This window comes from Erinaceus europaeus, chromosome 12, assembly GCF_950295315.1.
Source record: "Erinaceus europaeus chromosome 12, mEriEur2.1, whole genome shotgun sequence".
Lineage (NCBI taxonomy): Eukaryota > Metazoa > Chordata > Mammalia > Eulipotyphla > Erinaceidae > Erinaceus > Erinaceus europaeus.
The window spans coordinates 34,250,734-34,278,229 of NC_080173.1; the positions used below are offsets into that span (position 1 = coordinate 34,250,734).

Sequence of the window (27,496 nt, forward strand, 5' to 3'; positions counted from 1 at the left end):
GGCTGATTCCCCACCCCCCCTCCCCCCAACAAAAGACAGAGGCAGAAAGAAAGAACTACAAAGCTCTCCTCGGTGCAGTGGGGGCTAGGCTTAAACCTGCATTGTGCCCATGACTGAAGCAAGTACACTACTCAAGTGAGCTAGCTTGTTGTACCTATATGAGTATTTTAAAACTATATTGTTGATATATTTGTTTCAAGCATGCTTTGGGGGGAAAGTTTCCATTCTAAAAGTTCAAATGAATCTGGCAACTATTGATGAATTTATGGATATTTAAATAAAGCAATCTAACTCTTGTACTGTCATTGGCATGCATTGTATCTGGCAACTTGATATAAAATGGAATTAAGATACATTAGGAGTTAAATTGGAGTTAAGAGTAGTCAGCAGTGAAACTGAATCTACTATTTTTTTTTAAAAGAGAAGTAAGAGAGAGGAGAGGGGAGAGAAGAAGCAGAAAGAGGGGACATCAATCCACCACCCATGGAGTTCCCCTAGTACCATTCATGGTACTTCCATGTAGTGCCAGGGCTCAAACCCAGGTCCTTGAGCACAAGAAGGCATGCATTATTGGGTGAACTAGTTCAGAGTCTACTCATTTTTGTTCTCTAGATTTGATAGAAAATATCAATTGCTTACACTGCCCAGTTCAAATAAACTTTACTACCTCCTTAGCTGCCATCATATTAGAGTACACAGATCAGAAGGAATTGCTTGGAATAAATGTACAGTTCAGAAAATAGAGAAATATTCAGTTCAGGGGGAAAGTATATTTTTGTCTCACTCTGTCATATGATTCCTGTAATTTTGATTGCTTTTACAAACAAATCTCGTTAAATGGAAGTTATTTGTTTTAATCCAATTTAGACTTACACTTATCTCCAAGGAGAAGTATACAAACATTGTTTATTGAATGGTACTGTTTTCCTGATTCTTCTTTCAGAATTTCAAGATGAAAATTCACATAGAAAATTGACATTATGGGGCCCCGTGGTGGTGTACTTGATTGAGCGCACATGTTACAATGCACCAGGACCCACGGTCCAGCCCCTAGTCCCCACCTGGAGGGAGAAAGCTTCACGAGTAGTCAAGCAGGGCTGCAGGTGTCTCTCTGTCTCTCTTCCTCCCCTTCCCTCTCAATTTCTGGCTGTCTCTATCTAATAAATAAATAAAAATAATAATAAGAAGAAAATTGCTATTATCAAAATAGATGCATACAGGACCCAAGCGGTAGAGCTGGGTTAAGCACACATGGTGCAAAGCAAAAGGACCAGCACAAGTATACCGGTTTGAGACCTGGCTCTCCACCTGCAGGGGGGACGCTTCACAAGCAGGTTTTTCTCTCCCCCTCTCTGTCTTCCTCTTCTTTCTCAATTTCTCTCTCTCCTATTCAACAACAACTGCAGTAGCAACAAAAATGGGGGAAAAGATGGCCGCCAGGAGCCATGCAGGCACCAAGCCCCCAGTGATAACCCTGGAAACAAACAAAAAAACCTTTATCTGTATTTACTTGAATTTAGGAAATCAGGCTAAATGTCTACTTGTGGTTCATAGGGAAAGTTGGGCAGCAAGTAAAACTTTTATCATTTGATCATGGTTTTAAAGTACATAAAGACTCTTAAGATGTACTTATTTTAAAGAGGGAGAGAGAGAGGGAGAGATAGAGATAGAGAGAGAGGGAGAGAGAGAGAGAAAGGAGGGGGGAGAGAGAGGTAGAGAAAGAGAGAGGACAGGCTGATGCTAGTTCCACAATACAGCAGTGTTGGGGATTGAAGCTGGAACCTCTAAGGCATGCAAGGCTGAAAAGAAACAATTCCATCTCTACCAAAATGTTAAGAGCTGTCTTAAAAATAATTCACTCAGATAAAGAAAATCTAAAAAGAGAAAACCGGATTGTCATGTCTTGAGTTATTTAAGAAACTTGAAAAAATTATTATGGAGAGCTGGTTAAGTGCACGTGGCGCGATGCGCAAGAACCCGTGTAAGGATGCTGGTTCTAGCCCCTGACTCCCCACCTGCAGGGGAGTCGCTTCACAGGCGGTAAAGCAGGTTTGCAGGTGTCTGTCTTTCTCTCCCTCTGACTGTCTTCCCCTCCTCTCTCCATTTCTCTCTGTCCTATCTAACAACGATGACATCATCATCAACAACAACAAAAACAACAAAACAACAAAGGCAACAAAAGGGAAAATAAATAAAAAATTATTATGGAGAAAGTAAAAAGAAAGTACGTGCATGTTGCTGATTGCTGAGAAATGGTGTACACTGGGGAAAAGAAATTACCTAAAAATGTGAGATTAAATGTTTGCCAGAGTTGTTTAATGGCAGGCCAAGGAGATAGCACACACAGAGGTCATGCTAAAGACTAATGCCTGAGGCTCTATGGTCCCAGTCTCAGTTCCTGCATTACCATAAACCAGAGCTAAGCATTGTGCTGGTAGAATAAAATAAAATAAAATAAAATAAAATACCCAATTTCACAAGCAATAAGGAGGCAGCTCTTAAAGCAGCAGTGAGAGCATTTTTTATTTACTTTTTGTTAGATTTTTTTTTTAATACTTGGCTATGTAGTACATTTAAAAGATTCAAAGATAAAATTAAAAACAGTACATAAATGTGCAGGCAATTACATTCTCCCAGATCTCTAGATTCTTTTCTTTTGATGTGACAAACATTATCAGGATTTTAGGTAATTTTTCAGAGATACTTACTATTCAGGTAGGCAAGTATGTTTATTTATTATTCTATGCACAAATCATCATTGAATAAACTGCTCTGCACTTAGCTTTTTCCTCTACCTTCAGAGCTTCCCCTGGAAGGTTTCCTCATTTTTTAGAACTATGTAGATTTTTTTTTTTTTTGCCTCCAGGTTATTGCTGGGTTTCAGTGCTTGCACTAGGAATCCCCTGCTTTTAGAGACCATTTCCCCCATTTTGTTGCCCTTATTGTTGTTGTTGGATAGGACAGAGAGAAATCAAGAGAAAAGGGGAAGACAGAAAGGGGGAGAGAAAGATAGACACCTGCAGACCTGCTTCACCTCCTGTGAAATGACTCCCCTTCTGCAGGTGAGGAACCCAGGGCTAGGATCCTTACACCTGTTATTGAACTTCATGCCATGTGCGCTTAACCCTGTGCACTACTGCCTGGCCCTTACTATGTAGAATTTTATGGTTCAGATAGACCACTGTCTATTCAAATCTTTCCCTAGTGGTGGAATTTTTTTTCCCATTAACACCAAACTGTGCATTCATCACTTCACACGTGTGAGACATCTATGGAGTCAATGTCTAGATTTAATTTTTATAAGTATAGCTGAGAGCATACAAGATATGTAAGGAGTTGTGGGAAATAGGCAAATAAAATTCTATTTTGGGAGGCCATTCCTGTTCTATATTAAAACTAGAACTATGCATACATACCCTTTGATCCAAAAGTTCTGTTTCTACCAAATCCCCCTGCAGAAACCCTTACAAATGAACACAAAGTTAAAATTTCCAGCATTATCTGAAATGTCATAACACTGGACTTAACCTAAATACACAGTGATCTTAGTAAACAAATTAATGTACACCTGTAGTTCAAAGTATCATGGCTAGGTAAAAAGAAAATGGAAGATATTTATGAATTGACTTGGATAAGTGGCTCCCAAGATGTGTTAGTAAAAGTATGTAGTGTGAAGAGTAGAATAGATATCTAGAGCAATAGCTATATTTAGATATAGATCACAAATCCTTCTTTTTACTTTCCTTCCCTCTAAAAATAAACAGAGAAAGATCTTGATATCTATACACTGACATTTAACAGTTGATAGTCTAAGGAGAAAGGGAAAGGATTGAAGAATAAAAGGTGGATTTCTATTTCTTATATTGTTAGACAGTTTATTACAATGAGAACATATTTACATATGACTTCTATAATTTAAAATGACATTTGTAAATACCAATAAAAATTCTAATGAAAGCTATAACTAGCTCTCTAAGCCTGATTTTTCCTTCCTCTACCCTACTTTTTGTTAATCATAAAAATTTCAAGTATACATAAAGTACAGAAAATAATATAACAGACACTCAAACACCCACCATCCAAATCTAACAGATGTTAACATTTTGCCAAATTTTCTTCAGATTTTGCTTTTAAGAAGAAAGAAAACGTTACCATTATGGTTATAGCTCTTTGCCCTACACTGTCAAGTTGGCAATTTTCATGAAGTTGGGTATCATTTGTAATTTAAGGGGACATAAAATAAGGAGCTCCAGGAAGATTTAAAACAAATAAACAAACAAAAAATGAGGTCTAGGAAGTTTTACAATAGATAAAGCATTGGATTCTTAAGTATGAGGCCCTAAGTTCAGTTCCCAGGGTTGCTTGTACCAGAGTGACACTCCAGTTCTCTACCATTCCTCCATCTCCATTTATAAATATATAGATAAAATTTTTAAAAGTTATTTGGTTTGAGAAGTGGTGCACTAACTATGGTACTGAACTCACAGTCCATGGTCACAGCTGGGAACATTTTAGGCTGCACACACTTCATAACCAGTCTTCCTTGAGTGGTAGAGTATGATGATCCAGCCTCGCTTCAGAGAGTGGGGCAGTTTCTACCACTAGAAAAAAAAATTAAAGTAAAACACAGAATTAAAAAAATTCAGTGGGGCTAGGAGGTGGAATGCCTGGTTTAGCACACACACTTACCATGTGCAAGTATCCAGGTTCAAGTCCCTGGTCCCCACCTGCATGGGGAGAGATTTCATGAGTGGTGAAGCAGGGCTGCATGTGTCTCTCTGTCTCTTCCTCTCTACCACTCCCTTCCCTCTCGATTTCTGGCTGTCTCTATCCAATAAATAAGTAAAGATAATAAACAAAATTTTAAAAAATTCATTCTCTTGGGGCCAAGCTACCCTTGAAGAACAGAGGAGCAGTTCCTTGGGTCCTTGTCTGCCTTCTCTGAACAGTCTCTTGATTCCATGATGAAAGTGACTTGTAGTAACATGAAACCACAGAGCCTGATTTAATATTTTAGGGGAGATTAGTTGACAAATTACAATTCTGGGAGTCGGGCTGTAGCGCAGCGGGTTAAGCGCAGGTGGCGCTAAGCTCAAGAACCGGCGTCAGGATCCCGGTTTGAGCCCCCGGCTCCCCACCTGCAGGCAGGTCCCTTCACAGGCGGTGAAGCAGGTCTGCAGGTGTCTTTCTCTCCCCCTCTCTGTCTTCCCCTCCTCTCTCCGTTTCTCTCTGTCCTATCCCACAACAACAACATCAATAATAACTACAACAATTAAACAAGGGCAACAAAAGGGAATAAATAAATAAAATAAAATAAAATAAAATAAAAAATTAAAAAAAATTACAATTCTATGAATTGATCTTAAAGGGAAAAATGATAGGAATACAGCATGATCTAACTATAAAGATATTCCTAGCAGTGCTGTTTATCATGAAAAGTGGAAACTGTCCAAGCACCCAAAAGTTAAAGGTAAGGTATTTAAACAATGGTAAGACCTTATGGAGTAATACTTGGCAATTGTTCAAAAGATATAATATATATAGAAATATCTTCAAGTTAAAAATAAAATAACCAAGGTGGCACCAAGCGCAAGGACTGGCGTAAAGAGTCTTTCTCTCCCCCTCTGTCTTCCCCTCTTCTCTCCATTTCTTTCTGGCCTATCCAACAACGATGACATCAATAACAACAACAATAATACCTACAACAATAAAACAAGGAAAACAAAAGGGTATAAATAAATAAATATTAAAAAAATAAAATAATCCGGAGTCGGGCTGTAGCGCAGCGGGTTAAGCGCAGGTGGCGCAAAGCACAAGGACTGGCATAAGGATCCCGGTTCGAACCCCGGCTCCCCACCTGCAGGGGAGTCGCTTCACAGGCGGTGAAGCAGGTCTGCAGGTGTCTATCTTTCTCTCCTCCTCTCTGTCTTCCCCTCCTCTCTCCATTTCTCTCTGTCCTATCCAACAATGACAACAACAATAATAACTACAACAGTAAAACAACAAGGGGCAACAAAACGGAATAAATTAAATAAATTAAAAATAATAAAAATAAAATAAAATAATCAGATTGTGAACCAGTAGGGACAGTAAAATGTAATTTTGATAGAAAGTATCTCTGTGTTAGGTGAATCAGCATAAAAAAAGAGATTGGGGAAGTCTGGTGGTAGTGCAGCAGGTTAAGTGCACATGGTGCACAAAGTGCAAGAACCAGCTTCAGGATCCCAAGCTCCCACCTGCAGGGCTCGCTTCAAAGGCAGTGAAGCAGATCTGCAGGTGTCCGTCTTTCTCTCCCTCTTTCTATCTTCACCTCCTCTCTCCATTTCTCTCTGTCTTATCTAACAACAACACCAATTACGACAACAATAATAACTACAACAATAATAAAAAACAACAAGGGCAACAAAAGGGAAAATAAATAAAATAAATATTTAAAAAGAAGAAAAAAGAGATTGGGAGGAAATAACAAGTGGATATCCTTGGATGGTGAATTTACGAGGCATTTGGATTATATTTGGAGATATATTATTTAAAGAAATAAGTCAAAATGAGTTCATTGGTGGGGTGGGGGTTGAAGTCTAAATGTGACATGTATTCTTGTAAAAGGAAATGTATATAGACAGGTACAGAGGGAAAAGGACATGAAAACATATGGAGTAGATGGTCATCTGTGAGCCAAAGAGTCCTCAGTAGAAGCTCACCATGCTAACACCTCAACCTCAGGCTTTCAGACTCCTGAATGATGAGAAAATAATTTCTGTTGTTTAAGCCACTGAGTCTGTGGTATTTTGTTGTGGCATATGTCACAGATAAATATGGCTTCTAACTTTCACAATCTTTTTTTTTTTTAATTAGTGAGTTAATATTGCTGCACAAAATTATAAGGTAAGGGGCCAGGCGGTGGCACACCCAGTTAAGGGCATATATTATTAAGCACATGGACCCAGGTTCCAGCCACTACTCGCCACCTGCAGGGGGTCTGCTTCATAGGAGTGAACCAGGTCTGCAGGTGCCTGCCTTTCTCTCCCTCTCTCTATCTCTCTGTCCTCTCTCAATTTCTCTCTGCCCTATCTAATAAAAAATAGAAAAAAGAAAATGGCCACTGGGAACAGTGGATTTGTATTGCTGGCACCAAGCCCCAGTGATAACCCTGGAGACAATAAGAAATAAAAAATAAAAATTATAAGATAACAGTGATATGATTCTGTACCGTTCCCATCCCCAGAGTTCTATATCCCAACTCCCTCCATTGGAAGCTATAATAGTTCTCCCAAGCTTGCAGATATGAGTTGACTATTATTTCTATAACTTTATGTCTATATATCTATATATATATATTTTCCCTTCTACCCCCCTATGGTCCTGCCTTATCTTCCTTTCTAAATCACACCTACAACTATTAATACTTCCAATGTCTTTCCTGTTTTCCTTTTCTCTCTCTGGGTCCTGATAGAGTCCTGGAGCTCAGCTTCCCCAGAGACACACCTTACTAGGGAAAGAGAGAGGCAGACTGGGAGTATGGACCGACCAGTCAACGCCCATGTTCAGCGGGGAAGCAATTACAGAAGCCAGACCCTCTACCTTCTGCAACCCTCAACGACCCTGGGTCCATGCTCCCAGAGGGATAGAGAATGGGAAGGCTATCATGGGAGAGGGTGGGTTATGGGGATTGGGTGGTGGGAATTGTGTGGAGTTGTACCCCTCCTACCTTATGCTTTTGTTCACTAATCCTTTCTTAAATAAAAAATTAAAAAAAAAAAAAAAAGAATTAGAGTTTACAACTCTCAGGTCACCTTTCCCTAACATTTCTTCCTTTCTGGGATTATGAACCAAAATTCCTTTGGGGATGCAGAAGGTAGAAGGTAGGAGCTCTGGCTTATGCTTCTCCCCTGGACAAGGGCATTAGCAGGTTGATTCATACCCCCTGCCTATTTCTGTCTTTCCCTAGGGTGGTAGGGCTCTGGGGAGGTGAGATTCTGGGACACATCCCTGTTTGCTCAGGGAAGCTATTAATTTCCACAGTCTTCGTTCTTTTTCTCTTCTGTAGTAGAACCTCATCTTGGTTGGGGTGTCTGCCTTCTGTGATAAATGGGTCCAATTTATACGCAAGTCATTGGTATAAAACAGTTATTGACTCTGACAGGCATACATGACTTTGTTCTGACCAATCAGAAGTGAAATTCTAGATAGATTCTGAGTTTTTCTAGATGGAGGAGATAGACCTTTGGCACAATCTCCTGGTTAGTTTATATTTTTTACTGGATATTGTCACAACTGTATTGGGCCCTAGAACTGTGGCAGCCAACTTGAGACTGTGAGAGAAATTAGCCTAAGAAGACACCTGCATTGTTAAGGATAGAACTGCAGAAAAATAGAATACTGATCCTTTTAACCACCAAATTATCCTAGATTCAAATACCTCAAGACTTGCTTAATGAAGTTACACAGTTTCTTTTTTATACATACACACACACACACACACACATATGGTAGGAACAGAGAAATCAAGAGGGAAAGGAGAAATAGAAAAGGAGAGAGACAGAGGTTTCTGCAGCACTGCTTCACAGTTTAGGAAACTTCCCCCTATCAGGTGTGGATTGGAGGCTTGAACCTGGGTCCTTGCACATTGTAACATGTGCATGCAACTGGGTTTACCACCTCCTGACCACCCCCTCATGTCTTTATTTTTAAGCCAGTTGTATTGTGGTTCTCCCTTACTTGCACTCCAAAGCATTTTAATTGGTAAGTTGAAACTCAGAACATGACACCTTAAGGCAGGGGGACTGACAGTGGTGTACCTAGTTGAATGCACACATTACTATGTGGAAAGACCCAAGTTCAAGGCCCTACTCCCCGCCTATAGGGGAAGAAAAAAATTATCTAAAATAAAGACACATGAAAGTAAAATTAGTTCTATGAACCCTTGGATGCCTTTAAGCCTCCATCTAAAAATGTGAACTCTTACATCTCATAAAACATCCCAGTGGGATGGGGTGGTAGTAAAGCAGGTTATGTGCACATGGCACGAAGCACAAGGACCAGGTAAAGATCCTAGTTCAAGCCCCGGGCTCCCCACCTACAGGGGAGTTCCTTCACAGGCGGTGAAACAGGTCTGCAGGTGTCTATCTTTCTCTCCCCCCTCTGTCTTCCCCATCTCTCTCCATTTCTCTCTGTCCTATCCAGCAACAACGACAGCAATAACAACAACAACAACAACAACAATGATACACAACAAGGGCAACGAAAGGGAAAAAATAGCCTCCAAGAGCAGTGTATTCGTAGTGCAGGTGCTGAGCCCCAGCAATAACCCTGAAGACAAAAAAACAAAAACAAAAACAAAACAAAACAAAAAACAGCACAATAGCTTTCCTTTGGTTAAAGCCCAGTGTCCTAGTAAGAACTCATTTTGTTCAGAACATTTTTTTTTCATTGCCACCAAGATTATCAATGAGACTCAGTGTTAACATTATGAATCCACTGCTCTGGCGGCCTTTTTTTTTTTTAATATTGGATAGGCTAGAGAGAAATTAAAGAAGAAAGGGGGGAGAGAGGGAGAGAGAGAGGGACAGAGAGGGACAGAGAGAGAGACTTTTTGTGGACCTGCTTCACTGCTCTTGAAATGTCGCCCCTGCAGGTGAGAAGCAGGGGCTCAAACCCATGTCCTTGCTCATGGTAATATGTGCCTTAAACTGGGTGCACCATTGCCTGGCCCCCTTGTTCAAAATATTTACACTCATGGAATACACATTCAAATATATCCCCTCTCATGATCATATGCCACTGAATAGAGTATAAGTGGCTAAGGGCCATGCTGCATAGCAACCTTTATGTCACTAAAGCAGCAGCCACATCGTGCCAATCAGTTAACATTTGAGTATCCCTAAAATGCACAACCGAAGACTTTTTTTTAGTGGGGAGTTGGGGGAAGTATAAAGCACAAGGAATTAAGCCCTGCTGGCAAAATGATTACATACAAAGTACGATATGACAGATGGGGAAGAAACTCATGCTACAATAAGACCTTATGTGGGCAAGTAGGAGAGTAAAAGGTGAATACAGGGAGGGTTTGCTTTCCCTGAAGGAGGAGAGAAAAGAACTACAAAGTCAAAATTATTTCCTTGTCCCACACATTATAAAACATTTCTATGTATTTTTCCCCAGTTCATTCCCCATTACTATTTTTATACTCATAGAGAAGACATTGATAGCGATCCCATCTCAAGTCGAGTGCTCCATCTGTCCTTCCCTAGTCTCTTTTAAGATATATATATATATATATATATATATATATATATATATATATATATATTTCTCTGTTTCTACCTTTCTCAGCAGCATTGTATAAGTCAACCAATGATGTGAACTCTAGAGGATTTTAGAAGTTAACTGAAAAAATTTTCTCTTCTGTCAGGACTAGATCCTGAAGGAAAGGGGATTCTTTCAGGCAGGTCCTGTGCATGATGGTGGAAGAGGGTCTAAGCTGGGGGTGAGAGTGTTTTGCAGAAAACTGAGAGGGCCAGGTGGTGGCACATCTAGTTAAGGGCACATATTACTATGCATAAGGACCAGGATTCAAGCCCCTGCTCCCCACCTGTGGTGGGTCCACTTCAATTCTGTAATTGTCTTTCTCTCCCTTTATTTTCCCTGTCCTTTTTCAATTTCTTCCTGTCCTATCTAGTAAAAAATAAAATAAAAAAAAAGGTAAAGTGGTCACTAGAAGCCTTGGATTTGTAGTGCTGGTACCAAGCCCCAGCAATAACCCTGGTCGCAAGAACCATAACTCCAGTCCTCCACCTTTTCCCATCAAAAATAGCAATGCTGTTGACAGCAGGGTTCAACGTACGATAGAAATGAATAAGTCTACTACCTCGTCATCCCCAGGAAGCCCACTACTAGTGAGTTTGGAAACATCACTCTGATTGTTAAGTTGAATGTCAACACACTAGCTGCATTGTAAAGAAACAAGTTGAAACTGGGTCTTTTCACATATTGTGATGGACAAGATAGTATTCTTTTTTTTTTTTTTTTTAATATTTATTTTATTTATTTATTCCCTTTTGTTGCCCTTGTTGTTTTATTGTTGTAGTCGTTGTCGGATAGGACAGAGAGAAATGGAGAGAGGAGGGGAAGACAGAGAGGGGGAGAGAAAGACAGACACCTGCAGACCTGCTTCACCGCCTGTGAAGCGACTCCCCTGCAGGTGGGGAGCCGGGGTTCGAACCGGGATCCTTATGCCGGTCCTTGTGCTTTGCGCCACCTGCGCTTAACCCGCTGCGCTACAGCCCGACTCCCAAGATAGTATTCTTATCTTTGAACTTCAACAGAAGGCACACTTGTACAAATGTAGCTTTATTATTATTTTTTAAAATAAATTTTTTAAAAAATCAAAGCTTTCTGCCAGACTGAGGGTGCTTTTTGGAGCGTAGGAGAAATGAACTGACAGATAAATAGTAACTCAGTTTAAGTTCACCTGTGGTTGGATCATCAGTAGTACCTAAGAATGGTTCTACACAGTAAGTATTAGCAGAGCTTTAGTTAATCTCAATCTTTGATGGGAGAAAGCAGGGAATAAAGCTGGGCAAGGAAAGAGCCTTCACATCAGTGAATTTATACTGTAACTTCTTCTGTTGGCTATTAGAAATTTGGGTTATTTATGTTTGTCAATGATGTAGATTTGTTTACAAGGCTTTTAGATACTTTTTTTGGTTCCTATTTATAGATGGAAAATTTTCTTATAACTGATACAGAGAAAAGTTATTCCTTCAGATATATTGGGGGGGGGAAGGGTAGGGATGTTCTTATCAAAACTATACTAAATTTTTGCCTACAAGTTACCTTGTTAAATATTGTAGATAAATTGCTAATACAAATAACCAAATAGATAACACTAATGCTTTCTTTTAAAAAAAAATCAATCAGAAAAAAATAAAACAAACAAACAAAACCCATGAGCAGTGGTGTTCTAATGAAGTTATGGCATCTGACCTAATTAGTTTCTTAAATACATTTACTACTTTATGGTTTTGAAACAACTGTTTGATTTTTTTTTAATCTGAAAACTCACCAATAATCTTTTGTTCAGAATTTAGTAGATTGTTTCATGTGGGACATCAACTACATCATGAAAGATACTTGAAATACTTTTGTTATTTCAGGCAAATCAAATTAAATCAAACTAAACAAAAAAACAAAAAACCCAGAAAATTGAGAAATGTTACACATGTATCAACAACTGTATTCCCTGTAAATCATTAGTCCTCCAATTAAAAATTAAAAATAAATAAGGAAAGAATTACTTATACATGGATACACACATGCACACACAAACACACACATGTTCATTATAATGTTATTTGAAAAAGAGGAAAATTAGAAAATAAGGAGCTGACTCTACAGAACCTTGCCCTCAATTTGGAACAACAAGTAGGGACTGTCCCACTCTCCAAAGGGAGGCTGGGCCAACCTCTCGAGGAAGATGGGTCCTGCAATGAGTGCAGCCTAGAATGTTCCTTGTTATGACCCCAGAATGTGAGCTCAGACCTACAGGGACGCAGAGGTTGCACAGGCACCTTTGCTGAATATGGGCCCCAGATAAGATGGATACGATTTACAGTTAACCATATATATATAATTTCCCCATATTTGGGAGCTACTCTCTTCCCTGATCCAGCTTTCTGGTTCTATTTCCAGCTCTGACACCATCTACCCAGATAATACCTTTGGCCCACCTACATGTTAGTTGTCAGTCTCAGGCAAAAAATTAGTAAAGTCATGGGTCCCTTGGAATATACCTAAAATAAACTTCCTAGCTTCTTCCAACATGAAGACCCCAAATCTCATCTGCCCTATTCTTACCTTTTGGTTCCTGATTATTAAACAATTTGTTCTGCTTTATATCTTAATGCTTTTCAGCCACCAACTTACAGATGCTATCATGATGCCACCCTGACTTCCCTGGGCAGACGACCTCACAAATGTATCCTGGAACCCCATCTTCCCAGAACCCTACCCCACTAGTGAAAGATAGAAACAGGCTGCGGGTACAGATTGACCTGTCACTGCCCATGTCCAGGTGAAAAGCAATTACAAAAGCCAGACTTTCCCCCTTCTGCACCCCATAAAGATCTTTGGTGTATACTCCCAGAGGGATAAAGAATAGTGAATCATTCCAATGGAGGGGATGGGATACAGAACTCTGATGGTGGGAATTGTGTGGAATTATAGCCCTCTTATCCTATGGTCTTGTTAGTCATTATTAAATCAATAAAAATGATAAAAGAAAACAACAAAACAACAAAGAAAATAAAGGACCAAAAAATTAGTAAAGTTGTGGGCTCCTTGGAATATACCTAAAGTAGACTTTCTAACTTCTTTCAATATTAAGACCCCAAATTTCATCTGCTATCCTCTTACCTTTAGGTTCCTGATTATTAAACTATTTGTTCTGCTTTATATCTTAATGCTTTTCAGTCACCAAGTTGCAGATGCTACCATGACACTAACCTGACTTCCCTGGGCAGATGACCTCATCAGTGTGTCCTGGAACACCATCCCCCCAGAGACTTAGCCAAATAGGGAAAGATTGAAACAGGCTGGGGGTATGGATCCACCTGTCATGTCCAGCGGAGAAGCAATTATAGAAGCCAGACCTTCCAACTTCTGCTCCCCATAAAGATCTTTGGTGCATACTCCCAGAAAAATAAAGAATAGGGAAACTTCCAAAGGAGGGGAGGAGATATAGAACTCCAGTGGTGGGAATTGTATGGAATTGTACTCCTCTTATCCCACAATCTCATTAATCATTATTAAATTACTTTAAAAAATGAAAATAAAGGGCCAGTGGTGGCACACCTGGTTGAGAGCACATGTTACAATGTGCAATGACCCAGGTTTGAGCCCCTGTTCCCACTTGCAGGGGGGAAGCTTTATGAGTGGTGAAACAGTGCTGCAGGTGTCTCTCTTTTTCTCTCACTATTACCCCTTCCCCTCTTAAATTATGGCTATATCTATTCAATAAATAAATAAATATTTAAAAATTAAAAAGAGCTTTGTGCAGTGGCAGTATCATAGCCAATGAGGTTTATCCGAGGTACGATTATTGCTAATTGAAAACTTTTCCCAATACCCTACCATGAAGACTTGAAATATAGTCCACAATGGCAATTTTTTTTTTTAGTGTAGCATGACTGCTTTATTTTTTTTTTTAATTTTTTATTTAAGAAAGGATTAGTGAACAAAAGCATAAGGTAGGAGGGGTACAACTCCACACAATTCCCACCACCCAATCCCCATAACCCACCCCCTCCCATGGTAGCTTTCCCATTCTCTATCCCTCTGGGAGCATGGACCCAGGGTCATTGAGGGTTGCAGAAGGTAGAAGGTCTGGCTTCTGTAATTGCTTCCCCACTGAACATGGGCGTTGACTGGTCGGTCCATACCCCCAGTCTAATAGCAATTTTTGACAGTCTCTACGGAGACTGAAAAAGAAAAAAGAAAGAAAGAAAGAAAATAAGAAGACAACAGAAATATTCATAACAGGGAGCCATTACATAATTTATGATTTATCTATACAATAGAATTATATGTATCAATAAGTGTGTAATTAATGGTAATAATTGCAGATAATAGTTATTAAATGCCATCTTGCCATTTATCTCATCTAAAATCCCTCTGAGCCTATGAACTTTCATTATCCTTTGGAAATAAATGAACTGAGGCACACAGATTTAAGAGGTCTGGCCAAGGTTAGACAATTAGGAAATGGTCATTAAGATTCATAACCAGTCTGAATCAGTGCATACACACTTTCAGACACTCTTCTATTCTGAGTTACATAAATATGAGGATATATATGGATGATATATGTTAATTATATATCATGTATAATTTTTTTTTTACAAAATTTCCTAGGAATTTTATTAGCTGAAAATAAAAGCAAATGGATCTCAACTAAATCTGTTCACCAAAAGAAAAATGTGGCAAAGTAAGTACCTGTGCTTGCCTCTGAGGAGGGGAGTGGATGCTTGAGCCTTCTATATCCTTTGTACTTTACTGTCATTAAAGGACAGTTGTGCAACAACGAAAACTACCACTAGAGGCTTCAACAAGCTGCTTGCTAGGCTCTCCCTTCCGAGGTGGTGCCTGGAGAGCTCTCCAGCTGCTGAAATGTGTGGGAGGGGCAGCTCTCTGAAAGGACATGGGGGTATCAAAGGAGTTTGCCAAGCTCTGTGGCTAGCAATCAGTTGGTGTCGGGTGTTTAGCTGGAGCATGGGACTGTACTGAATTATTTAGTTCTCTCTCTAATACCACCGGTAGTGCAGATGAGATTGGCATCCCAAAAAATCGGGTTGGAAGTTTAGAGACCAAGAATTCTTACCCATTTCTCAAATAATTGAAAGTGGATAGAGTCTAGGAAAAGTTTTTTCTCTCTTTTTCTTTTTTTTTGTCACCATGTTTATTGCTGGGGTGTGGTATCTATTTACACAACTTCATTGCTTCTGGTGGCCCTTCCTTCCTTCCTTCCTTCCTTCCTTCCTTCCTTCCTTCCTTCCTTCCTTCCTTCCTTCCTTCCTTCCTTCCTTCTTTCTTTCTTTCTTTCTTTCTTTCTTTCTTTCTTTCAAGATATCGGACGGAGGGAGAGAGGTAGACAAAGGAGAAACAGCGCAGAATCCGTTCTCTGCCTGTAAAGCTTCCGATTGGGCTGGTGGTGGGGCGGACTGTATGTAGCACATCCAATTAAGCGCACATAGTACAAAGCGCAAAGGACTTGCGCATGGAAGAGAAGCAGGTCTATAGGTGTCTATCTCTCCCTCTCTGTCCTATCCAATAAAATGGGGGGGGGGGAAATGGCCTCCAGGAGCAGTGGATTCGTATTGTCGACACTACAAGCCCCAGCAATAACAGTGGAGGCAAAAAACAAAACTTCCCATTTGCAAGCACTCTCGTGTGGTGGCCTGGGGCAGATGATTCTACTGGATGAGCCACCTACCAGTCCCCAAAATATCTTTTTTTTTTTTGAGTTTTAAAATTTATTTTCTTTTTTGTTGTCAGGATTTCAAGGGTGAGAGAGTGAGAGAAACAAAGAAGAGGCAGAGAGAGAGAAGGACATACACCACAGACTTGCTCCACCACTTGTGAAACCTTCCCAGTGTGAAAGTGCCCATGTAGTGATTGGGAGCTTGGACCTGGCCCTTGCACATGGAAAAGTGCATTCTCTACTTAGTGAGCCATTTTCCCCAGCCCCATTTCTAATATTTTATTTCTTTGAATTAACTTATAGCTTTCAAACTTTAAACTACTTTATTAAATAGTTTGCAAACAATAGCCAGGGCCTTCATTTTACTGCTTGCTTTCCAAGGGTTTGTAAATGGAAACATAGAAATAAGAACTTTGTAAAATTGAAAATTATATACAGTGCTCACATGGCTAAGCACTGATGATGGATTGATAAAATAAATATGAATATATACTGTTCTTGATAGTTTAAGTGGTTGCAACCCTTAAAAGGGCAATTTGACAAACCAAGGAAAATGTTAATGACTGTTCTTTTTGACTCTAAGGAGACTTTAACACAGAGGCCCAGGTAGTTAACTTAGTGGTAAAATGCAGGACTTGCATGCAGGGGGTCCCAGGTTTGATCCTCAGCACTGTATATGACAGAACTGAGCAGGGTTCTAGTGTCTCTCTCTCCCTCAAACAAAAGTATAAAATCTTTAAATAAAAATATGTGTTTAAAAAAGTAACCTAACCTAGAGAAATGTTAATAAATGTGTAATAGCTTCATAATGCAATCATATAGGCATTATGCCATTCTTTGTTATGGTGAAAAATTGGAGTCAACTTAAATGTTATTAGTAGGAGACAACTTAAATTGTTTTTCAAGAGTGAATATACAGACACTAAGAAGGTTGATTTATATAATCTGTCAAGGAAAGTGATTCATACAATTTTGTTTGTCTAAAAAACACAGGTGTATGGCCAGAGAGTAGCTCTGTGGATTAGGAACAAAATTTTCATACATTTAACCAAACAGTATACTCAGCTATCTCAATAAACAAGCTAATAAATAATTTCAAGCACAGGCTGGCAAAAGCATATATAATGCAATCTACTGAAGTATACATTTTCATGTTTTGTGGAGAATTTAGAAAGTCATACACTAAAATATTAAAAGATTTTATTTATGAATTAGGATGATAGGGTGAAAGTGAGGGGGCTTTACTTTTGATGTTTGATATACATTTGTGTTATCACTAGTGAATTCTATGAGCATGAATATTTTATTTTATTTTATTTTATTTTAATTATTTATTTATAAAGGAGACATTAACAAAACCGTAGGATAGGAGGGGTTCAACTCTACACAATTCCCATCACCCAATCTCCATATCCCATCCCCTCTCCTGATACCTTTCCCATTCTCTATCCCTCTGGGAGTATGAACTCAGGGTCCTTGTGGGCTGCAAAAGGTCGGAAGGTCTGGCTTCTGTCATTGCTTCCCTGCTGAACATGGGTGTTGACTGGTCGATCCATACTCCCAGTCTGCCTCTCTCTTTCCCTAGTAAGGTGGGTCTCTGGGGAACCAGAGCTCCAGGACACATTGGCAGCTCAGTAAATCAGCTCATATGTTCATTCCACAAGAGTTATGGTAACAGACAGCTAAGGATTTATAAGCCGTTCAAACTAAGGCTCTTGAGCTGTGAGGTTTTAGGTGCTGCTCTATTGAATCCAAGGAGCAAACATAGCTTGGGCCTATGCTGACTTATAAGCAATTTAAATTTGTCCATATAAAATTCAATTAGTGGTTTTATTTGTTTTTGAGGTAATCTTGGTTTGCAAAACTATGTTTCATAAGCACACTTTTTCACCTCTTCAAAATGTGTTAGATTTCATTTTCCTGGCTCTCCTGGAGCTTTCTGGAACTGAGGGTCAACCTCCTGCTTCAATTTGGAGAAATTCTCAAGTAATATTTCTTCAAACAATAATTCTGTCCTGGAGTTGGGTGGTAGCATATCAAGTAGAGCACACATTACCATATGAAAGGACTCAGGTTGAAGCCCCAGCCTCCACCTGCAGAATGGAAGTTTAGTAAGAGATGAAGCAATGCTGCAGGTGTCTCTCTTTCTCACCCCCTTTGTCTCCCCTTCCCCTCTCAAATTTCTCAGTCTCTCCCTACATATATTTCTGTCAGGAGTAGTTTCCATGTAGGCACCAAGCCTCAGAGATAACCCTGGTGGTAACTAAAAAAAGAAAAGAAAGAAAGAAGGAAGGAAGGAATTCTGTCCTTTGCACTCTCTTCTCCCTCTGACAAGTACAATAATTAGTTTTAATTAAGAGAGAAAGTGGGATTTGGGAAAGCAGTATTTAACACTGGAAAGATGCCAGAGCTAGTCATAGAAAGGACTCTTTGCAAAGAGGTAAAGTTAAAAGGTGAGTCTTTTTTAAAATTTATTTTATTTATTCCCTTTTGTTGCCCTTGTTGTTTTATTGTTGTAGTTATTATTGTTGTTGTCGTTGTTGGATAGGACAGAGAGAAATGGAGAGAGGAGGGGAAGACAGAGAGGAGGAGAGAAAGATAGACACCTGCAGACCTGCTTCACTGCCTGTGAAGCGACTCCCCTGCAGGTGGGGAGCCGGGGTTCAAACCAGGATCCTTATGCCGGTCCTTGTGCTTTGCGCCACCTGCGCTTAACCCTCTGCACTACAGCCCGACTCCCAAAAGGTGAATCTTAATACAACAAAACCTTTAGAAGAATGATCTGAGGAACTAACTATATCAATGTTTGCAAATTGTACAATCTCAGAGTAATTTCTCTGACTTGTGTCAGTGGAGTGGAGAAATGAATCACTATGATGGTTGACATTCTTTAACAGATTACACTCCCATCTGCATGTGGATAATTAGAAGTTTTCTAATAATATGTTAATATGGCTAACTTATCTTTCTGTACAATCTGTTCAGAATCATTGACACTGAGATTTCTTTTTTCTCAAGTTAAAAGAAAAATAAAAGTAGATTTTCATATTTAGGGTTTAGAGAATCCACTCTTCCACATTTTTCATCTTTACATTTTGTATGCTCAGTAGATAAAACATTATAGTTGGTGCTTTATATACGTCAAATTGCTACTTAAACTGAAATATAGCAACTGGTGGAATTAAAAAATATTACTGAGGCAAAAAGGTTTCTATTCTGAAATGCAGTGGAGAGCAAGAACTTAGTCTCTGTTTATTATCCATTCTAATGAGTAAAACTCTGCCTAACATATTAAAACAAGAAAAATGAAAATCATGAGACATACACACCTTTTTTTATCCACTGGAGAACTAAGTAGGCAATGATTTTGTGCTTACTGATTTAATGCATTCTGTATCTACTAACAAATATAAAGGCAAAAACATCTCTAAACACACCCTATTGCAGGTCTGCATTCTCATCAATATCACTTGACTGATGAATTTTAATCTACATTAATAAGATAGAGAGTGCATCCTAACTCCTACTCCCTATCAGTTTGATTCCAAAGAGACAAAGAATATGAACTGGTGAGCAAGTTTATTCCATTTCCCATCTGAAAAGTGGAGATGATCATATCCATTATGCAGGGCTATTGTATTAATAATACTAGATAGTGTAGTGCCTAGTCCATAGTTTGTGCTCAGTGAGTTGTGATAATTACTGTGCTCATTAGAATGATAACATTTGCGGGAGTCGGGCGGTGGCGCAGTGGGTTAAGCGCACGTGGCGCAAAGCGCAGGGACCGGCATAAGGATCCTGGTTCGAGCCCCCGGCTCCCCACTTGCAGGGGAGTCGCTTCACAGGCGGTGAAGCAGGTCTGCAGGTGTCTATCTTTCTCTCCCCTCTCTCTCTATCTTCCCCTCCTCTCTCCATTTCTCTCTGTCCTATCCAACAACAAAGCAACGTCAACAATGGCAATAATAACCACTATGAGGCTGCAACAACTAGGGCAACAAAAAGGGGGAAAAATGGCCTCCAGGAGCGGTGGATTCATGGTGCAGGCACCGAGCCCAGCAATAACCCTGGAGGGAAAAAAAAAAAAAAACAAGGGCAACAAAATGGAAAAAAAAAAAAAGAATGATAACATTTGTGATATATAAAGTATTGAGACTCTGTGGGGATAGCAGTGGATGGAAATTTTCTATGGGAGTTGGTGCAAAAGCAGTACCTGCATCTGTAAACCATCTGTCTGGAGTGTCAAGGGAGAAATTCTGCATTAAGCAAGTGTTTGATAAGATGACCTCAAAACACTCATTCAAGGATAAGCTTCTATGAATATCAGGTCAGATAATTCACCAGCTGGCAGAGACCTTTGGGGAAGAGTGTGTGATAAATACTCTTGGCAATATGGAATGAACTAATGGAGTTAATTAATCTTCCGTGTACATAAATAATTCCTCTTCTTCCTCTTATGCAGACAATGTAGTATATAAGCTTCTATCACCTTCTAGGATTTCTATAATTTGGAAGACTAAGGATTTTATTTTCTTGATTAGGGTATATATACTTCTTCTGAGGGGTATCCATTTTCAGTTGAATCTCATTTTATTAATTAATTAACTTATTTATTTACAAAGTAAAGTATAAGTACCAAGTATAAGTTGGTACTTATCATCCATTGGTTCCAGAAGGCACATGAACAATGAAAATGGCAAGTATGGAGTAGTGAATTTTTCCCATTAATTAGGAGTCATGAAAATAATACTTCACATTCTGCTTTGAGAAGTTGTAAACTGATTGGGGGTTTTGATAAAAGATTTAAAATTAGATAGACATAAAATTAAAAATAGGGAGTCGGGTGGTAGCGCAGCGGGCTAAGCGCAGGTGGCGCAAAGCACAAGGACCAGCATAAGGATCCCTGTTTGAACCCCGGCTCCCCACCTGCAGGGGAGTCGCTTCACAGGTGGTGAAGCAGGTCTGCAGGTGTCTGTCTTTCTCTCCTCCCCTCTGTCTTCCCCTCCCTCTCTCCATTTCTCTCTTCCCTATCCAACAACGACAACAACAATAATAACTACAACAATAAAACAACAAGAGCAACAAAAGGGAATAAATGAATAAAATAAATTTTTTTAAAAATTAAAAAAATAAAATTAAAAATAATAATTAGATGAAATTTAACTTCACTTTACTTGGACTGAGAGGAGTTGATGGCTTCATGGAATGATGACTACGAAGGGGGGGGGGAGGGGAAGAGATGCTTTAAGCTGAAGGTCAGTTCTAGGACCTTGGAGATGTGGCTCCCCCAAACCTTGTCCCCACATACTGGAGGTGCAACATGCTCACCACCCTGTCCACCTGATGTGCCTCTTCTCCAAGTAGTGCACCATCTCAGTCATGTTCTATGGGGAATAATGAGGTCAAGTTCAGGAGTTGGTCATCTTCCTTCTCCCATGGGAAGGGAAGATGGCACTGCTAATCTTTGTGTTCCAACAGCATACCTGAGGCATGAATTGCTTCCCACCACCCCCACCCAATGCCAGTGTATATGGCCAGATCCTTTCTGCTGTGATACAGATGCTGCTGGAAAAGCTAGATGAACCATCTGGAGAAGCAACATTGGGGTTTTTTCATATGACTCAGCTGACTCCTTTGCATGGTTGTAGAACACCTCATAAGCTCCTGTGACTCTCCGCAAGGCATTGCAGTGATTCAGCCTCACAACATGCTCAGGGACCCTGGTGGAGGACTCTGAGTACACCCCAATGGGATGGTGTGTGGACCTCACTGACACAGATGGCCTTGTTGAAGACCTGCCACACCTTCTCCTGGTTTTCTTACTGGAGGCTCAGGTAGTAAGAGGAGACTCAATTCTCAGTCTGCTTGGTAATATTGGTGGCCTAAAGAATATCAGAGATCCAGGCTGTGTGTTGGGGTTGGGCAATCCACCCCTGGAGAGACTGATACCTTTGGGATGCTACTCTGGAAGAAGTGGATGAGGACCAGGAAGAAGTGGTCCTACACCAGCTTAGACTATCCCAGCATCTTGCCCAGCTCCACCTAGTTCTCCAGGTACTGTGCCCACCTATGGGCAAACCCCTCACTTGTTACCACCTTTGTGTTGCTGTAGCAGGAGACAGAGAAGGTGAACTTTTCATTCAAGTTACAAGTTGAGTGTTGAAATGTATGGAATACTGAATTTTATAAGTTACGAAGTCAAGAAGTAAGATGGTATGACTGGATTGATTGACTGGACAGAGAGAAGTTGAGAGGGGAGTGGGAGGTAAAGGGGGAGAGAAACAGAGAGACACCTGCAGCATTGCTTCACCACTTGTGAAGCTTTCTCAGTGTGAGTGGGGACCTAGGCCTTGAAACATGATAACATATGCACTCTACCAAGTGCACCACCACCTGGCCCCTATTTATTTTTAATGCAATGCCAGATAATGACTCAGGCCCTCATAAATTAATGATACTACTGAGCTACCTCCTGGCCCATTTTGTTATTCTTTGTTATTATTATTATTATTTTATTTTTATTAGTGATATACAAAATTATAAAATAACAGGTGTACAATTTCACACTGTTCCCACCATCAGAGTCTTGTGTTCCCACTTATTCCTTTAGAAACTGCAGTGGTTCTTCCAAGGTCACAGATATGAGTTGACTATAATTTCTGTAACTGTCTATCTATCTATCTATCTATCTATCTATCTATCTATTTTTCCCATTTTTCCTATGCTCCTGCCTTCTCCATTTAATTTTTTCTCATTATCTTTATTTATTTATTGCATAGAGACAGCCAGAAATTGAGAGGGAAGGGGGAGGTAGAGAGGGAGAGAGACAGAGAGACACCTATAGCCCTGCTTCACCACTTGTGAAGCTTTTCCCCTGCAGGTGGGGACCAAGGGCTTGAACCTGGGAACTTGAATACTGTAACATGTGTGCTCAATCAGATGCACTACCACCTGGCCCCCTTCTTTTCCATTTTTAAGTCACAGCTATACCTATTACTACTTCTGCATGCACTTCCTTTTTTACTATTCTATTTCTGGGTCCTGAGGGAATTGGGTTTCAGATCTCTCTAATCATCTTCGCCAAACATTTCTCCCCATCTTGGAGTATGGAGAAAAATTATTTATGGGAGGCAGAAGTTAGGAATTCTGGCTTCTGTAATTGCTCCTTTGCGGGGCATGGGCATTGGAAGGTTGATACACACCCCTAGCCTATTTCTATATTTCCCTAGTGGAGTATTATTTATTTTTTCAAAGAGAATGTATAAGGAGAGAGAAGGAGAGACTAGAATTTTGTTCAATATTTTTACATCTATGTTCATCAGAGATATTGGTCTGTAGTTTTCTTTTTTGGTTGTGTCCCTGTCTGCTTTTGGTATCAGAGTGATGTTGGCTTCATAGAAGCTGGAAGGGACAGATCTCTTTCTCTGCTCTACTCTGCTCTGCTCTCCTCTCCTCTCCTCTCCTCTCCTCTCTTCTCCTCTCCTCTCCTGGATCAACTAGGAATACCAAAGGAGACCACCTGGACCAAAATGACACAGGACTGGAATGACTACAGGAATCCACCAACTCAGAAGAACCGGTGAGTGCAAACACATGTGGCTGGTGACAGAGAGGAGACTAGGGAGGAGCCGGCAGTTTGTCAGTTGAGACACCACCTCCAGTCTGTTCCACCAACAAGGGGACATCTGAGGGGAGGAGAGGACTCCCTGGAGACTCACCAAGTGCAACACTGGGTCTCCACTGCTACTGCCTTTAGAGTCTGGAGCAGCAGCAGGGAGGGACACCAGGGGACAGAGATCAAGCCAGGAAACTCAGGAGAAGACCTATACCTCGGTGGCATAACCGCTTTGCATAACCAAAGGACTATCTCTGCCACACCCTGCTTTATCTCTTGGTCAGGAGTCAGTGATTAAGTTAAGAAGCCTACTTGTAGTTTAAAAGCTATCAGGCTCCCATAGCTTACAGGGAAGAAAAAGAAAAATAGGCTTTTAAACCACTGAGCTTCAACTCAGGAATTAAAATACTATTGAAGCAACTGTTAACTTCCACCACTGTGAACCCTTTAATTACATTACTTAGGCACAAATCAGTCCAGGAAATAGTGATCAGTAATTTGGAGAGAAGGAACTTAAAACATAATATATAAAATGGTTAAACCAACAAGAAGAAATATTGGAGAAATGAACCAGGACAAGAGTCCAGCTAAAAGCCCCTCAAAGGGTGAAGCACAAAATAATTAGGTCAACATCCAAACACTAGCTAAGGAAATAATCACATGAGTAAGTAAAGAGTTTGAAAGAATTGTAATCAGAAATACAGGAACAACAAATGAGACTCTGGAAGAAAACACTAATTATCTCAAGGTTATTAGAAAGCTGAAAGCTGAAATAGCTGAGCTAAGAACACAACTAGCTGAACACGCTAAATCAGTATCAGAACAAGGTAACAAAATAGATGAACTTCAGAAAACAGTAGAGGGCACAGAGAATAGAATCAATGAGGCTGAAGACAGAATTAGGAATATCGAGGATGAATTAGAGACAACTAAAAAAAAGTAAGTGATCTCAAAAAGAGATTAAGAGATTCTGAAAACAACAACAGAGTCCTATGGGATGACTTCAAAATAAAAAATATAAGCATTATTGGCTTACCAGAGGAAGAAAGAGAAGGAGAGGAAGAAAGCATTCTTCAGGCCATAATAACTGAAAACTTCTCTAATCTAGACAACATAAATGACATAAATATTCAAGAAGCCCAGAGGGTCCCAAACAGAATTAACCCAGACTTAAAGACACCAAGACACATCATATTTAGAATGGAAAGGAATAAGGATAAAAAAGGCTGCTAGAGAATCACAAAGAGTCACCTACAAAGGAAAACCCATAAGATTAGCAGCAGACTTCTCCACACAAATACTACATGCCAGAAGAGAATGGCAAGATATCTATCGAGTGCTCAATGAGAAAGGCTTTCAACCAAGAATACTGTATCCTGCTAGAATGACATTCAGACTAGATGGAGGCATCAAAACCTTCTCAGACAAGCAACAATTGAAAGAATCAACTATCACCAAGCCTACCCTGAAAGAAGTTCTAAAAGGTCTCCTTAAATTAGCCAGACCACCATAAATAGGCCATATGTCAGAACACTCCAAAACTCTACAAGAATGGAGTTAAAATATCTTCAGTCTTTGATATCAATAAATGTCAATGGCCTGAATTCACCTATTAAAAGGAACAGAGTAGGAAGATGGATCAGAAAGCACAACCCAACAATCAGCCGTCTACAGGAAACCCACCTACCTCAACAAGACAAACATGGACTGAAAGTGAAAGGATGGAAAACTATCATACAGGCCAATGGCCCACAAAAAAGAGCAGGAACAGCTATTCGCATATCTGACACGATAGACTTTAAAATAGATAAGATTAAAAAAGATAGGAATGGACACTACTTAATGCTCAGAGGATCAGTCAATCAAGAGGACTTAACAATTATTAACATCTATGCACCCAAGGAGAAGCCATCTAAATACATCAAATATCTACTGAAAGAGCTACAGCAATATATTAACAGCAACACAGTCATAGTAGGGGACTTCAACACCCCACTCTCTCAATTTGACAGATCATCCAGGCAGAAAAATAAAGAAAGACATAAGAAAGCTAAATGAAGAGATAGATAAACTAGAACTGCTGGACATTTTCAGAGTCATTCATCCCAAGATACTGGAATACACATTTTACTCAAATCCACGTGGGTCATTCTCAAGGATAGACCATATGTTAGGCCACAAAGGCAGCATCAGCAAATTCAAGAGCATCGAAATCATCCCAAGCATCTTCTCAGACCACAGTGGAATTAAACTAACACTTAACAATCAATAAAAGATTAGTAAGAGTCCCAAAAGGTGGAAGCTGAACAGTGTACTTCTTAACAACTCTGGGTCAAAGGGGAAATAAGGGAAGAAATCAAAATGTTTCCAGAGTTCAATGAAAATGAAGACACAAGCTATCAAAATATTTGGGACACAGCTAAAGCAGTACTGAGAGGGAAGTTCACAAGCACACACATTAGGAAACAGGAAAAAGCACAAATAAACAGCCTAATTGCACATCTTAAAAACCTAGAAGAAGAAGAACAAAGGAATCGTAAAGCAACCAGAAGGACAGAAATCACTAAAGTGAGGGCAGAAATCAATAACATTGAGAATAAGAAAACCATACAAAAGATCAACGAAAGTAAATGTTGGTTCTTCAAAAGAGTGAACAAAATCAACAAACCTTTAGCCAGACTCACAAAACAAAAAAGGGAGAAGACCCAAATAAATCAGATCATAAATGAAAGAGGAAATATCACAACAGATACTGAAGAAATTCAACATATCATGTGAGGCTTCTATGAACAACTATATGCCACCAAGCTAGAGAACCTGGAAGAAATGGACGATTTCCTAGATACCTACTGTAAGGTTCAGTAATCCAAGAAATTCACCAAGAGACCAGGGTGATGTAAAGACAAAGAGTTTTACTTACTAGCCTGAGATAGGGGCTAGGGCTGATACCCCACAGCTGTAATGGGTGCTCGACCCCCTAAGTCTTACTAGAGTTTATATACAATTCAGAATACATGGCTTACGTGATAAAGTACATGACAGTGTTACAATTATGGTTATCTATTACATATGTATGGGGGAAGTGAGGGTCCTTTTTACAGCCCTGTGGTTGTCTTCTTTTCCTGCCTCCAGAGGTGTCTTCCTTTGTTATGATCCCTCACATTGCCTCTTGCCAGAGACATCTTCTTTTCATATGACCTCTCACCTCGCCTCAGGGGTCTGCATCTACAGTTTGCCTTCAGGTTGCTGGAGTCCAGGCCTACCTATCATTTAATTACCAATTTACACATATTAACTCTAGCTCAATTTCAATACCTACCAACTTCCAAAACTAAGTAAAGAGGAAGTGGATAACATGAACAGGCCCATCACAGCTAATGAAATTGAAACAGTTATCAAAAATCTTACCAAAAATAAAAATACTGGACCAGATGGTTTTACAAATGAATTCTACAAAACCTTCAAAGAAGAGCTAATACCTCTACTTTTAAAAGTCTTCCAGAAGATTGAAGACACTGGACTACTCCCTTCCAGCTTCTATGAAGCCAACATCACTGATACCAAAAGCAGACAGGGACACAACCAAAAAAGAAAACTACAGACTAATATCTCTGATGAACACAGATGCTAATACTGAACAAAATTCTAGACAACCGGATACAGCAGTATATTCAAAAGATTGTTCATCATGACCAAGTGGGGTTTATCCCAGGCATACAAGGTTGGTTTAATATATGTAAATCAACCAATGTGATCCACCACATCAACAAAAGCAAGACCAAAAACCACAGGGTCATATCAATAGATGCAGAGAATGCCTTTGACAAAATCCAACATCCCTTTATGATCAAAACACTACAAAAAATGGGAATAGATGGAAAATTCCTCAAGATAGAGGAGTATATATA

The 27,496-nt window shown here is 39.7% G+C and overlaps 1 non-coding gene across 1 annotated transcript; it reads left to right on the plus strand.

The window, feature by feature from the left end:
* Window positions 1-14,044: 14,044 nt before the first annotated feature.
* LOC132542197 (U4 spliceosomal RNA) lies at window positions 14,045-14,189 on the plus strand. Its single transcript, XR_009553307.1, has one exon. It is a non-coding gene; the product is annotated as a U4 spliceosomal RNA (small nuclear RNA).
* Window positions 14,190-27,496: the final 13,307 nt, after the last annotated feature.